Source organism: Monodon monoceros, unplaced genomic scaffold, assembly GCF_005190385.1.
Source record: "Monodon monoceros isolate NGI ecotype Baffin Bay Population unplaced genomic scaffold, NGI_Narwhal_1 Super_Scaffold_15, whole genome shotgun sequence".
NCBI lineage: Eukaryota > Metazoa > Chordata > Mammalia > Artiodactyla > Monodontidae > Monodon > Monodon monoceros.
In genome coordinates, this window is record NW_021703771.1 from 24,780,781 (window position 1) to 24,797,097 (window position 16,317).

Here is a 16,317-nt window from a genome sequence, read left to right on the forward strand (position 1 = left end):
CTTCCGGTGGGCTAGAGGGAAAATGGTCTTTTCGTCAATTTTTGCTGAGACTGTAGCAGCAAAAAAAGACAATACCAATTAATTCACCACCAGCTCCTTCCAGTATAAAAGGTGAGTGGCTGCTACCGTCACCTTCCCTTTGCTCTTCTTACTTTCCCTGAGGAGCTGGGACTGTTCAGATGAGAATGTTCCCCTTTCCTCCTTGGGCTCTTGTTACAGTGTCCACACTTCTTCTGTATATTTTGATGCTGCTGATTCGTTAAGCAACGATGAATTATATACACTGCTTGCCAACTCCTATAAGAAGGTTTAGATAAAAATCTATGCTTCTTTTTCTTAGTACCAATTTTTTTTTTTTTTTTTTTTTTTTGCCATATGCGGGCCTCTCACTGTTGTGGCCTCTCCCACTGTGGAGCACAGGCTCCGGACGCGCAGGCTCAGCGGCCATGGCTCACACGCCCAGCCACTCCGCGGCATATGGGATCCTCCGGACCGGGGCACGAACCCGCGTCCCCTGCATTGGCAGGCGGACTCCCAAACACTGCGCCACCAGGGAAGCCCTCTTAGTACCATTTTTAAAAGAAAAGTAGCTATGCTGAACTTCAAACTGGTATTTTCCTCCTCTTCACTCTCAAGCCCTTGAAACCAGTGTCATATCAAACAGTTCAGTCCTGAGTTCTTACTAATGTTTTCACCACTGCTTTGCCAAACTTCAGGTTACAATATGGGGAAGACAGAGCAATGATAATTGTATAGGTAACCAAAGCTAAAGATTGTGTTAGACAAGTAGCGGCAAAGGTCTGAGTCAGGGCTTTCACTAACTAGGCAGCAGACTTATAATGGAGAAACTGGGTTGGAAAAGGTTTTGTTCATTTTCAACAAAATATAATATTTTTTTAAAATTCCCTTTAATAGAAAAATGAAAGTTTTTCCAATACGTTTGAAGAACAGATTTAATTGTTTCTTATCAAAGGAAAGCTTGTCAGGTTGTTCATCTCAACATGGTTTACCTGCTATTGAGAAACAAAGTTAAGAATTATGTACTCTTAGTTTGCTTATCAAGGACACACATAAAGGGGCTTCCCTGGTGGCTCAGTGGCTGAGAATCTGCCTGCCAATGCAGGGGACATGGGTTCGAGCCCTGGTCTAGGAAGATCCCACATGCCGCGGAGCAACTAGGCCCGTGAGCCACAACTACTGAGCCTGCGCGTCTGGAGCCTGTGCTCCGCAGCAAGAGAGGCCGCGACAGTGAGAGGCCCGCGCACCGCGATGAAGAGTGGCCCCCGCTTGCCACAACTAGAGAAAGCCCTCGCACAGAAACGAAGACCCAACACAGCCAAAATTAAATAAATAAATAAATAGATTTATAAAAAAAGAACACACATTAAAATTTAGGCTTGAACATGTTAGGTGGAAATGAATGAATAGAACATCTTCGCCAAGTGTGTTATTGGGCTGAGTTATTAGCAGACTCTTTATAAATTCTAAACTTGGTTATAGCAGTAAAACAATTTTTTTGTTTCTTGGTCTAAACCTAATGCTGAATAAATTTTAATTTGAGAAGACACCTATTTTAGTATTAAAGTAACACATTAAAATCCCACAGGATTTAGGCAGGAATTTATGAAATGCTATCTGATTGCTCTCAAATGTTGCCTTAAAGTAACAGTGGGTTCACCTGAGATCAAGTCCAATTTTTCTCCACATTTACCTTTAAATCTTAATTCAAAACATCTTTGAATTTTCAAGATTTGGTTATCATAACAGATAAAATAAAATATATTCATTTCTTCAACTCAATGACTTGGATTCAGTTTGGTTGGAAAAACATATGACACAATTTTAAAAGTATAACTCCTCTGCCTCTGGTGTAATTAGAAAAGCAGCATTCCAGGTGGTCTGAAAATAGAAAAATGTGGCAAAGAAGACTGTAGCATGACAGTCTTGAATTTAGAAGATTATTAATGATGTATATATAGACTGAGTCACAGAGACTTCAAGTATTGGTAATAAATGATAGCTTCCTAAGAAGGACTGAGTATGAATTGCTAATGTTATTCATTTTCTTTATCCATTATAAAGAAGAGATTGCCTCTCTTCCTCCAGACTAAGGTTTAGTTTTGTCTCTGTGTAATACCCAAGTGAAAAAATTTTCTTTTGACTAAGACACAGTTATGAACTAAACTGATTTATAGCCAGTTCAGAAGCCAAGAGATTAGCGCCAAAAGAGTGGTGAGATAATAAAATACTGAACTTGGACAGAATCCAGATTGCTCAAATATGAGTTGGGAAGAAACTGCTGATCAGCTAAGATAGACCACAAAGGCTTGTCTCTGGATCCACTATTAGTAAGAATGATGATTCAGACCCATTTGGGGGTTGCTTTCACTCAAGTTTTCTGTCTGCCTGTTCAAGTGGTATACCCCAAATTGAGAATACACAAATAGTTCCCATGCGTGGTGTCCCCTTATTTCTTAGGAAGGATGTTTTAAGTTCAGTTGTCAATCCACAGCTATGAGGAGCAGAGAATTATTTTAGACTTACTAGCTCTAGGCTCGAGAAGGCAGCTTTAGCACTCAGGGTAGGCCTTATTTCCATTTAAGAAAATCCTTGCTTCCTTAAGATTATAAATTTCCATGTTCATTTTCTACTGCTTCACTGGGCATACAAATAGTCTGACTATGGTTCCCTACGGCTGTTTCTCATAATAAAACAAAATTCAAATATTTCCATATTAAGAGACACAAGGCGGAGTAAATGGATTTTAGAATGCCAACTCTCATCCCATGAGGTTTGACTTCTTTTGACACTTTCTGATGATCAATTACATCCCACCATTGTTGGCTTCATTTGTCAGCCCTACCAACCCAAGCATACAATGTGGCTTTCCCCTTCATTTCCTAGTTCATTGTTGAAACAAAATTGAAATATTGAAAGCTTAGTTATGTAGAAAAGGGAATAAATAGAGAATACATAGTTCAATAATGTGCTTTGCAAAGACTGGTTACCACTGTCACTTTGGGGTTCACTTGGAGGGCACTGTCACATCAATGCCAGCCTGCTCCATGTGGCAGCAACCATCTCCCCCCAATGCCAAGAGGTTCTTCAAGCACAGCACGTGTTCAAAGTCCAGACTTCAAAAGGGAAGCTGAGACAAATTATGGTTTGTTTGAAAAAAAAAAAATCCCTTGATCCCTCAGTGCTTCGATTGCCTCCCCAGAAAATGACATGGAATTAAATAAACACACTCTTCAAAAAGAAAGAAGAGTTTCATGACTAAATAAAGGTCTGGGATGCTATAAGCAGATTCTGTTTAACATCAGGGTCTTGCCACATTCATCACTGAAAATAATGCTAGTAATTATTTTATGTACACTTAAATTCAAAATATATATGCTTAATGTAGCAAGTTTAATTTCAAAAGGTGAAACAAATATACACACAGAAATGCATACAAGTCTTTTAAATAGACATTACCTGCCCGTCAGCAGCTATATTCACAGGCAGACATGTCCAATGACAACTGGCAGCTTGTGTACCCAGGAGCTGGTGTGGCCAAGAGAAAACCATGCCCAGCTGAACTCTGGGGGAAATGCTTAAACTTTTTATACATAGAAGTTAAGACGGCTGCAAGCCGGTCATTCAGTCTAACATTGTCAGCATATATAGACTATGGTGTTGGGTGATCTGAATGTTGGACATGCCTTTGAATCGCTGGTCATAGATGAAGACTTTATTTGGATTAGAGCTGGGAATGGGGGCCGTGGGCTTTCTGGCTTCTGCTGGGAGTTAGACACCCATGGTCTCTGCCATGTCCCTCTAGCCCACTGACTCGAGCACTTGAAATGGTATGTTCCTAGCCCCTAGTAGTATAAATGGATTCCATCTCCCTATGCCTACCTCCTTCCCTCCATCCCAAATATTATGCAAAAGTTGAGGCCTGCTGCAAGGGCTGATGTCATTGTCTGGGCAGAACTTTGTCCCAGCATTCACCCTCTTGTCCCTCTGGAATTCTATTCAGGAAGTGCTGGGATGAGCAAGCAAAGCCAGTTAGTTCTGAGCAAACACGTGATGTGTATGGAGTTCGTCCTCATTTTGCCACTTACTGGCTCTGTTACCTAGAGCATCATTTGACCTCTCTGAACTCAAATTTCATCATCTGTAAAACACAGATAGTAATAGGAACTACCTAACAGTGTTTAGCAGATGAAATAATGTCATGCATGTAAGATGCCTGTATCCTGTCTAGCAGAGAGGAAGTTCTCAATAAATTGTAGCTAACATCTTCCAGCAGAATAAACTGCCCTACCTAGGAGGTTCTCCTCTGTACTCTACTCCCTCACTTGATCTTCTTCAGTCTGACGATCAGGTACATAATGTTTCCACGTTTTGTTCTACAAAATGAGTTGAAAAACAAGGAGCAGAGTCGTCTTCTAACCTCAGGATAGTTATACTGGGGAAATGTTTTTTAAAAAGACTGTTAATGGGCTTCCCTGGTGGTTCAGTGGTTAAGAATCTGCCTGCCAATGCAGGGGACACGGGGTCGAGCCCTGGTCCGGGAAGATCCCACATGCCATGGAGCAACTAGGCCCACGTGCCACAACTACTGAGCCTGAGCTCTACAGCCCACGAGCCACAACTGCTGAGCCCATGTGCCACAATTACTGAAGCCTGCGTGCCCTAGAGCCCGTGCTCTGCAACAACAGAAGCCACCACAATAAGAAGCCCATGCACCACAATGAAGAGTAGCCCCCGCTTGCCACAACTAGAGAAAGCCCAGGCGTTATAAGACCCAACGAAGAATGAAGACCCAATGCAGCTACAAATAGATAAATAAATTTATAAAAAAATAAAATACTGTTAATTTTTGTACATTTCTTTCCAAAGATGAAACATGCCTCTTATTCTCTTTCACTAAAAGAAAACATAAGCTAGAATCAGAGCCTGTCTGGCATTTTTTTAAATGCGCAAACATGTGTTTACTATTGTGCAGAACAGCTGTAATTTGACTGCAGTTGACTGATTCTGATTATGTTTGGTTTATGTCCTTCAAGAGCAGTCACAGAGAATTTACTTATTTGTGTTTTATATCATTTAAAAAATTATCTTCACAAAGCCATTTTGTGTGGAAATGTTCTCCTTCCTTTTACCTTCATTATTGTTTAGAAAAACAATTGTATCATTCAAAGTGGCTGTTGAGTCTATAATCTACCAAATTCATGGGGATGGTATTATAATGTCTTAGAATATATCAAAATTCAGAAGTAAATGAACTGCTTTGAATCATCATCTCATAACTATTTTAGTGCATTTATAAAGATCTACTAATGTTTCTGATGCTATAAATATATAATGTGACAAACATTATTTCAACATTAAAAGAAAATTAAAGAACTTAGTAAATCAGAATGAATCACTAGAGACTGCTAAGAAAAGAATATATGCAAGCATCATTTTAGGACTTCTTTTTTTCCTCTAACATCTTCTCCCTCATTCTTTTCCTCCCTTGGATTTTTTTATTCCTACATCTTTTTTATTTATTTTTTTAATCCTTATAAAGCTCAGGAATTAAAATAAATAAATAAAACACAGGTCAGTTGCCATTTTAATAGGGATTTGAGAACAACAAAAAGATAAATGTACACAATGTTATTTTAATGACTTTTATGTTTACTTTCTATCAGAGAAATACATTTTTCATAAAGAATGCATTGTGTTGATCAGGCTACTGATGAACTCCTGGTGGGCTTCTGGTGAAGAGAGCAGCAAAGAAAAAAAGAAGAGAGAATTGTGGGGTGTATACCACGACTTCGGGTACACAGAGTCAATTACGAGGGGATAAAAGATGATACTTCAATGTTACTCATGAAAGTAAGATTCTTGGATAGCTTTCAAATTAATATGCCAGCTCAGATTTTTCTGGCATAATGAGAACATCTTTTATGTGTCAGAACAGATTCTGATTATAACTAAATAAGTGAAAGCTAAGATATGCTGATAAGGTGACCTTTATCATAAAGTTTAAGAGTAATTGTCTAAAGTACTTTTAGAGAAGGCAAAAGATGAATAGGAATAAAGTATGTGAGTCATAGGGCTACCTGACCATATAATTCATGTTTATGTTTGAATAAAAATTGCAATTTCAAATACAAATAAAAGTCCACTTAAATGAGATGCTTATGTCATCACTTAATGCTTTTTTCCCCTCTACCAAGAATAATCAAGATTACTCTTTGGGGCTTCCCTGGTGGCACAGTGGTTGAGAGTCCGCCTGCCGATGCAGGGGACGCGGGTTCATGCCCCGGTCCGGGAAGATCCCACATGCCGCAGAGCAGCTGGGCCCGTGAGCCATGGCCGCTGAGCCTGTGCGTCCGGAGCCTGTGCTCCACAATGGGAGGGGCCACAACAGTGAGAGGCCCGCGTACCACAAAAAAAGAAAAAAAAAAGATTACTCTTTGGCTAAGTCAGACCTTATGCCCACAAATACTTTTGCCCCATAAGAGTTTAGAACATTTGGACATACTGTTGTTAAGATGGCTTATAGCTATCTTATAGAAAGCATTCTTTCTTTTATTGCTTATAGCCTTATCTTTATGAAATCACTCTTTAAAAAGTATACTGTTTTATTTTGCAAATTCCATCTAAACATGAAATCAAAATGGATTTATCTGTATATTTTGGTCAGATTTGGGGAACTGCATTCAGTGTTTGGTGCCATATTTAGAGTGGGGTGTTTTCAAAGTAGGCTGTGTCCTGGAGACATTGTACTTGTGCTCCTTTCAAAGCAGTTCTAGGAAGCAGTTCTATTTAAAAATTACATATTGAAAACTCCCTTATCTGCCTATTGTATTTAGTTTTGTGGATGATACAGTGAAGTACTTGGCACTGACCTCATAACTTTTTTTGGAAAAGTGCTTCTACAATTCGTTTTTCACATTTTCATGTTTTTTTCTACCTAGCATGCTTTTTTCCTCCAACTCTTCCCTCATCATTTCTCTCCCCTTCTCCAAATTCTTTCATTCTTTAAAGCCAAATTCCAGTGTCATCTCTCTCATAAAAACTTCCTTGAACCTACTTCAGTCATATATATATATTTTTAATTTTTCATGGGAATTTTTCCATAACCATCTTAGAGCACCTATCACGCTCAAATGAGCCATTTGAGTGGCTAAGATTATAAGCTCTCATTGAAGTGTGATGCCCAGGGACAGGTAATGATCTGGTACATTGCATATGGTAAGTACTCAATCCATACATGTTCTAGAGATGTTGCCTGAATATAGTATTTTCCTAATATGTAATAATAAATTAATAACAAAAACTAATTGCATGCATGTATGCATGTATTTATACAACAGTTACAACACTAACAAGTTCATATTGATGACAGGGTCAGCTGGGTAGTTATTTAATTTGGTCACTGAAACTGATAAATTTACTAATTGTCACTATTTGGTCATTTTATTCACAATAATATGAATAGTTTGCATAATGGTCAAGTTTGCTTAAGAAGGACAAACATGACAATATTAAAATCCAGTGTTGTCAAGTCACTGAACATCAGAAAGATGGTGCCAAACAACCTGTGACAAACTAAATCGTCATCAAGCAGATCTTATTTTTAGTCTTATATTTAGTATATTATGTGGCCCGACCCAAAATTTCCAAAGGTTTCACAGGAATAAAAGTGGAAAAAAGTAAAACAAAAAGCATGCATGTGAAGTACCAGAATTTTTAAAATTCTAGTACTAGTACACAACCATACTTACTGAAAGTTATGGATCTCTAGTCAAGGAAAATCCACTTTAAACTTACATAAAAGTGTGGAAATTTCAACATCAAGTCTTCAGAAATTACATTGAAATGAGACAATGAGATCCCTTCTTTGGAAACAGTCTCTATTGCTACAGCAATAGTTTAATCATATATAGTCACGAAGAGAATTTTATTTCTGTGGACACATTTTCCATTCCTTCCAAGTATTCAAAGACAATACCCAACCATAATGAGAGGATGTTAATGAAAGAACATAATGCAAGAACACAGGCTACTCATTTCTACAGGATTCCACAGTTATCTGAAGTCACAGAGTGGTAGAAATTCTGTAACACGCAGAAGCTGAAATGCCACTGAGAATGTTTCATGTTACCAACAGAAAATAGGAAAATGGAAACCAGCATGCACACTTCCTCTATATCATCTGCACTCAATAAATCCTGAGTTAAATTCTTACTTTATTTTTTCCTTATGACAAATATACTTAAGTAATTGGATGTTTCCATCTTATGGAACTGGGGATTTACTCATATTGAAATTCACAATCATGGCTTTTCATATGGAAATGTCTATTCCTCAAGTATACCAGGAAAAAATCTAGTTTTTATTACTTCAAACTTTGTAAAGTAAGACCAAACCTTGGTGTCACATAATGTATAGTGCATCGTTTACAAGCATTTCAGATTATAAGGAAAATTTATTTACCACAAATATGATGATGGTTCCTTTGAAAACAAGCACACTTTTAAAACTGAATCATAATGGATCTAAATATTTATAAAGTATATCTTAAGTAATATACAGAGTGCCTACAGGACATATTGCGTATAAGTACATATTGCGTATAAGTACATATTTAGGGAATAATGTTTGTATTCTGTGAATGTTTTATCTTCTTACTAATCTTAATTTATCTCCTGACATATAAGCAAATTCAGGCTAAGCCTCTTTTATCCTGGATAGCGCATTTTTCCACAGTCTCAAAACTCTGTTAACTACTTATACTATTGAAATGAGGAGCTAATAAATAATAAATGGAGAATAACAAGCCTACCTTTTTAATTGTTTTGTAACTTTATATTTTCACATTGCACACTGAATCACAGACACTCAAAATCATATCATAGAATTATTGGGGTGAAAGGGCATTTAAAAGGTCATCTAACCCAATGAGTTATAACTTTATTTTACCAACAGAACTCTTTTTTTCTAAAGAGCTTTGTATATGGAACCCCCAAATTTGAAACAGATGCATAGTGTAGCAGCTCTGGTTTAAGAGAAGTATGCTTGGCCTCATTCCCTGAAGCAGAACTCTGAAGTCCCCCAAAGCACGGGTTGATGACCACTGATCTGGGTGATTTGTGCAATCAGCTCAGGATCTTTTCTAAAACACTTTTTGCCAGATAATCATACTGTCACTTCTGTAATAGTTCCAGGGACAGGATATATTTTTTTTGGAAATGTATCAATCATTATGAAATAAAACTATCCCCTATATTAAACCTCCAAGTAACATTTCTCATTATCTAATTCTTGTTCTCTTTGATTATTTTATATAATAACCCTTCAGACATTTGAAGGCAGTGTAGCCCTATATCAATCTGGGCAGAAATAAACTTGGCTGAAAGTGTTTACATTTCCTATCTAAAGGAGTGAAGTAGGTTCTGGCCTCTGCTTTGATCTCCTTGGGTTATGCTTTGTCCAGGAGACAGAGTGGCTCTGCCCTTTGGTTGTAGTCATGAGCAAAAAGGAATCATATAATGAAATCTAGATGAAGTTTGGGTTCTGATTAAAGGAGCCCCAGGAAGATATAAAGAGACTAATATTTTCAAGACCTTGGGATCAGGCAGGTATCAAAAACCAGTCTCAAAGCAAGGGGGACTATAATAGTAATTAGACAAGACAGATGAAAACAGTTTGGGAAACAGAAAATAGATTGAAAGTTGAAACCTTATGTTGAAGGCAAAGAACATTTTATGGAAGACTTTATCTTATATACAGGGAATGCACTAATTAAATATGATAAATGTTTATGTGTTTCACGTACTCTGAGAGCCATCATTCTAACTATAAAAGTCTAATGGAATCTTTCAGGTCCATATTGTTATCAATAGCTATACCTGTCATCCATTTGTTTGGGGTAGTAACTCTGACATTTGAATTCTCAGCCCAGTATTTTTCAGTTGTTCTTTTCAATCTGCAGTAGTAACATCGCTACAAGCTGAATACTTCCCATCTATCTCCTTCTGGCCCTCATTTCTCATGGATTTTTCAATCAGTTAGTCGGTCCAAGTTCTGTTCTATTTACTTTCCATTATGCCATCATTGTTTTCTTAGAAAGTGAGGTTGGAGGTTACCCCAGTTTGGAAGCTAGATTTTCAATGTTTAAGAATGAGTAAACAGGGGCTTCCCTGATGGCACAGTGGTTGAGAGTCCGCCTGCCGATGCAGGGTACACGGGTTCGTACCCAGGTCCGGGAAGATCCCACATGCTGCGGAGCGAGCGGCTGGGCCCGTGAGCCATGGCCGCTGAGCCTGCGTGTCCGGAGCCTGTGCTCCGCAACGGGCGAGGCCACAGCAGTGAGAGGCCCACGTACCGCAAGGAAAAAAAAAAAAGAATGAGTAAACAGAAAAAAAGTCAACAACAGGCTGTATAACTCCTAGAATAAAACATAAGGGAAAATTTCTTGACATTGGTCTTGGTAATGATTTCATGGATATGACACCAAAAGCAGAGGCAACAAAAGCAAAAATAGACAGGAGGGACTATATCAAACTAAAATACTTCTGCACAGCAAAGGAAAATATCAACATAATGAAAAGGCAACCAACCTACAGAACAGGAGGAAATATTTGCAAACCATATATATGAAATCAGGTTAATTTCCTAAATGCATAAGGAACTCCTTCAAGTCAATAGCAGAACAAACAACCCAGTCTAAAAAATGGGCAAAAGACTTAGACATTTCTCCAAAATAGCAAAAACGTACTATATGAAAAGAGGTTCAACATTATTAATGATCCGGGGAATACAAATCAAAACCACAATGAGATATCACCTCACACTGGTTAGAATGATTATCATCAAAAAGTCAAAAGACTTAAAGTGTTGCAGAGGATGTGGAGAAAAAGAAGGTCTTTCTACACCATTAGCAGGAATGTAAATTGGTACAGCTACCATGGAAAACAGTACGAAATTTCTTCCAACAATTAAAAACAGAACTATCATATGATCCAACAATCCCACCTCTGGATATAAACCCAAAATAACTGAAGTTAGGATCTCGAAGAGATATCTGCACTCCCATGTTCATTGCGGCACTACTCACAAGAGCCAAGCTATGGGAAAAAAAACACTCTTAAGAGAAAATGGGAGCTGAAGAAGAGACAGGAAGGAAAAATGAAGAAGAAAATATAAGTATAGGGCACAAAAACCGGAAAAGCTCAATAACTGACTTGTCAACTGCATTAGGGATTGTTAAATCAGAACTGGCATGCATAAATTTAAACACATGATGAAGAGAGCTGGGAGGATATCCCAGGATGTGCGAGACGGGGAAAAGCTGGAAAAATCAAAGATGAAGAGGAGGAAGTACAGAGATCAGTCAACATTAGTATAATTGCTATACTTGACAAGAACAAACAGAACAGAAATGATAATCAAGCATATTACAGGAGGGTTCTTTCCTGAAATGAAAGGAAATTGAGTGATCAGATACACATGCTTCACTACATATCATCAAATGAAATAAAATGAGATAAGAATTTAGACACCCCAGAGTGAAATATTTTAATCAAGTCATGCTGAAAAGTACAAAAATCAGATTGACTTTCACTTAAAAATGAAAAAGTTTTGAGATCCAAGAGTTATATAACAAACATTAATTGTCATTCATGTGGGAAAGCAAAGAAAGGCAAAGGTAGATGTATAAGAGCTGAAAAAAGTAAACTTTAACCATAGAGGTTTCCTGAAACCTTTTAGTTTAGAATTAAAGTGAAGGCATCAGGAGCAGGCAAGTCACAGTACAGGATCAATAACAAGGACTGAAATAATTTAACGTAAAATTGAAGGTAGTTTATTATAAAAACAGATGAAAGCAGAATATCATTTGTAATTACAGTTACTGAATAAATATATGAATATAATGAGAATTAGAGTATACTCTCCCAGGTTTGGGCTAAAACATCTGCAATTCAGAAAATCTGTTCTATTCAAAGGACAACTATATTCTCAGATTAGCTAGGAGAAAATAAGCAGAGTGTTTACATTCTGAGGTTGATATTTTTAAAAATATAGATGTACGTATGATGTGTTTTAAAACTCTATTAAGGAGGACAATAATTGAATTAAATAACTAAGCATGTATACCTCTCCTAATCACTAAAAAAAGAAAAGAAAAGAAAAAAGGAAAGAAGATTGAGAACAAATGCCATGTAATATATGATTTTAAAAAAAGAGAGAGGGCTTCCCTGGTGGCGCAGTGGTTGAGAGTCCGCCTGCCGATGCAGGGGACGCGGGTTCGTGCCCCGGTCCGGCAGGACCCCACCGCGGCTGGGCCCGTGAGCCACAGTTACTGAGCCTGTGCGTCTGGAGCCTGTGCTCCGCAACAGGAGGGGCTGCGACAGTGAGAGGCCCGCGCACCGCGATGAAGAGTGGCCCCCACTTGCCACAACTGGAGAAAGCCCTCACACAGAAACGAAGACCCAACACAGCCATAAATAAATTAATTAAAAAAAGAAAAAGAGAGAAAAGCACACTGTGGCGTAAAAATCAAAATATATAAATGAAATTCCATAAACTATATCCAAGTTAAAAAAATAGAGCCTCAGATTTGGTTAAAATGGTAAATTGGAAAGAAATATAAACTAGAGGTTTAACAGTAGAAAGATGGTTAATAACAAGCCAAGCAAATATTGGGTTTTAAAATGTTAATATCCAATATTGGCAAAAGTGTTACAAAATGAACACTGTAGTATAATCTTTGTGTATTGGTCAGCTTTTTTCTTGTCTATGCTGGGGCTACATCAAAATGTCAATGGATTACAAAATTCGTATTATATGTGAATTACGGTTCTGTTCTTCTCCACTTGGCTCCTTCATTCTGGGATACAGGATGAAGTAGCAGATACTGTCTGGGACTTATTCACGTTCTAGAAGGAACAAGTAACAAAGGAGCCAGGCAATGACTTGTCAAGCTTTTGCTCAGCACTTAATGTTCACATTTCATTGGCCAAAGCAAGTTACACATCTAAGTCTGAGGTCAATGGGTTGGAAATTATATACTTCCCACTGGAAGGGGCACTGCACGTGCAAAAAGAAGAATCAATCAAAATATAACTATCCATTGGTAAGCACCAGAATCATGGTGATACTCAAAATACATACGCACTTTTAATAATGGAGATCATGGCACACATGGAGCTTGGCTGGCTATACAAAAAAAAACCCACCGTGCCTTCTTTTTTTAATTTAGTTATGCTGGGGGTGAAATACCTTCATTGTGGTACCCAGTGATTTTTTTTTAAAGCTTTACTTATACAGCAGAAATAAAAGCAATGAGTTGAGTCAACCAATTCGACAGGTAGTTTGAGTTCATACACATGAAACAACTAGTTAATTAGCTATATCATTCATTTTCAACCAATTGTTTTGGCATTGAAAAGTCAGAGCCTGGGCTTTTTGAAAGTGACATATGCCTTCTTATGTTATGAGTGAACTTTTATCTTTCAAATTAGAAACAAAAACAACAACAAAGAGAAAACACATTTCTTTTGGTCTACTCCATATGGGTAACTGACATTATCACAGCTAGAGTTGAGCACAGCCTAGAATATGTAATTTCTTTTTGTAAAATATTATTTTCATTTTGGGAAAGAGCAGTATTTGGCACTGCATCAATTCTGCTGCTTTTGTTCATCATTTGTTTGAACAAAAGTAATTATGTTTACAACAAATTAAGCATCAGAATTTTTCTTTTGTTTTCTGGTAGTGTATTTTACATTCAACTACCAGTTATATCACTAAATATGTCTGGTTTTCATTATTTTCATGAAAAAAACAATATTCATTTTTAAAAATTTAGGTACAGCATGTCCATAGTTTTTGGGTTTATTCATGAAAACTGATAATTATTATATTGAAAAAGTCTATACAAATGCCTCAAAAACAAATTATTAAATACCCACGACTATTGATTTTGAGGTAAATTTTAAATCAGTAAACCTTTAATGAATACTGAGTAAACTTTAATTTTATATATTAAATGTGACAAAATTATTTCTTTGTCACCATACTTTAGCACCAAATTGAACTTAACATGTTCCAAATAATAGATGCCATTTATAAGAGTCTTATGATCCCTGAAAAATTCAGGTGTTTCTCAGGCATGACCTGTGGCCAAAATATGTGATACGGGATGTGGAGCTTTTAATATTCACATTTTATTGGTCACCGTCTACTGATTCTCCATGGTCACTTTAGTATAGATAGATTAAAAATTCCTAAATTTTATTTTGAGTAACAGGTACAAATTCAAATCTAAAAGTTGAGGGTTAGATCAATCATAATCTTTTTCTTAGACTTTTACCAAGATCACAAACAAAATTAGACTCATATTTTTTATTATTGTATCCATGGGGGAGGGACTGGTTCCAGGACACCCCAATGCCCAGCAGATACCTAAAGCTATGGATGATCAAGTCCCTTCTATAGATGACATAGCATTTGCCTATAACCAGTACACATCCTCTCATATACTTTAAATCATCTCTAGATTACTTATAATAGCTAATATAATATAAATGCTGTGTTGTAAATACAATGTAAATATTTGCTGATGCACAGCGAATTCAAGTTTTGCTCTTTGGAAACTTCTGGATTTTTCTTTTTGAATATTTTTTATCCTTAGTTGGTTAAACCCATGGATACAGAGGGCCAATGGTATTTGACTTTAAAAGGCTCAATTTACCACAAAAATTACCAGCATTTAAAAGAAAAAGGTAATTTTCCCAAGTTCAGTTATTCTACAGGGCATTATAAAAAGGTAATAACCATTATGTATCCATTATGAAACTTCATCACATGACTTATTTACTATGTCTCAGTTTTCTGAAGAGACAGAAGAGTAAAATGATAGCACCTTCCTTTATTTAAAAAGGATTCCTTTATTGATTTGACTGATGTTGCTTTTGTGGGGTTTGTCATTATTTTTAAGTGCTATGTTCTAGAATCTGATTATGAAGTATAATCTTGGATGTTAGATTAAACTACATAAAATTTTAAATTTAAAAAAGATTCTTGGGGCTTCCCTGGTGGCACAGTGGTTGAGAATCTGCCTGCCAATGCAGGGGACATGGGTTTGAGCCCTGGTCTGGGAAGATCCCACATGCCGCGGAGCAACTAGGCCCGTGAGCCACAACTACTGAGCCTGTGCGTCTGGAGCCTGTGCTCTGCAACAAGAGAGGCCGCGATAGTGAGAGGCCTGCACACCGTGATGAAGAGCGGCCCCCGCTTGCCGCAACTAGAGAAAGCCCTTGCACAGAAACGAAGACCCAACACAGCCAAAAATAAATAAATAAATAAAAAATACGGGAGTCCATATATTTAAAAAAAAAAAAGATTCTTTAAAAAAATTAATTAACTTGATTCTTCAGAGCCATTGAGCAGAAACTACAGAGTTCCCATATACCCTCAGCCCCCATATACAAACAACCTTCCCCACTATTAACATCTTACACTACAGCAGTACATTTGTTACAGTCAACCTACATTGATACATCGTTATCGTCCAAAGTTCATAGTTGATATTAGGATTCACTTTCGGTGTTGTATATTCTGAGTTTTAACAAATGTATAATGACATGTATCTAATATTGTAGTGTAATACAGAATACGATATTGTCCTAAATATTCTCTGTTTTCAGCCCTCCCTTCTCCCCAGTCCCTGATAACCACTTGTCTTTTTTTGGTCTCCATAGTTTTGTCTTTTCCAGAATGTCATTTTGTTGGAATCATACAGTGTGTAACAATTTTAGATTGGCTTCTTTCACTTGTAATATACATTTAAGTTCCTCCAAGTCTTTTCATGGCTTGATAGCTCATTTCACTTAGCACTGAATAATATTACATTATCTGGTGTACCATAGTTTATTTTTCATTCACCTACTTGAAGCACATCTTGGATGCTTCCAGCTATTGGTAATTATGAATAAAGCTGCTGTAAATAATTGTGTGCAGGTTTTTATGTAGACATGTTTTCAACTCCTTTGAGTAAATTCCAAGGAGTGTGATTACTGGATTGTATGTTGAGAATATTTAAATTTGTAAGAAACCACCAAATTGTCTTTGAAAGTGTCTCTGCCATTTTACATTCCCATCAGCAGTGAAAGAGAATTCCTGTTGCTCTACAGTCTTGTCAACATTTGGTGTTGTCAGTGTGCTAATTTTGGCCATTCTAATAGGTGGGTATTGGCATCTCGTTGTTTTAATTTGCATTTTTCTGATGACCTATAATATGTAACATTTTCACATGCTTACATGCCA

The 16,317-nt window shown here is 37.1% G+C and overlaps 1 pseudogene; it reads left to right on the forward strand.

Moving 5' to 3' along the window:
• The first annotated feature begins 3,509 nt into the window (after window positions 1-3,509).
• The window catches only part of LOC114895873, a 38,016-nt pseudogene continuing 25,208 nt past the window's right edge, over window positions 3,510-16,317 (forward strand).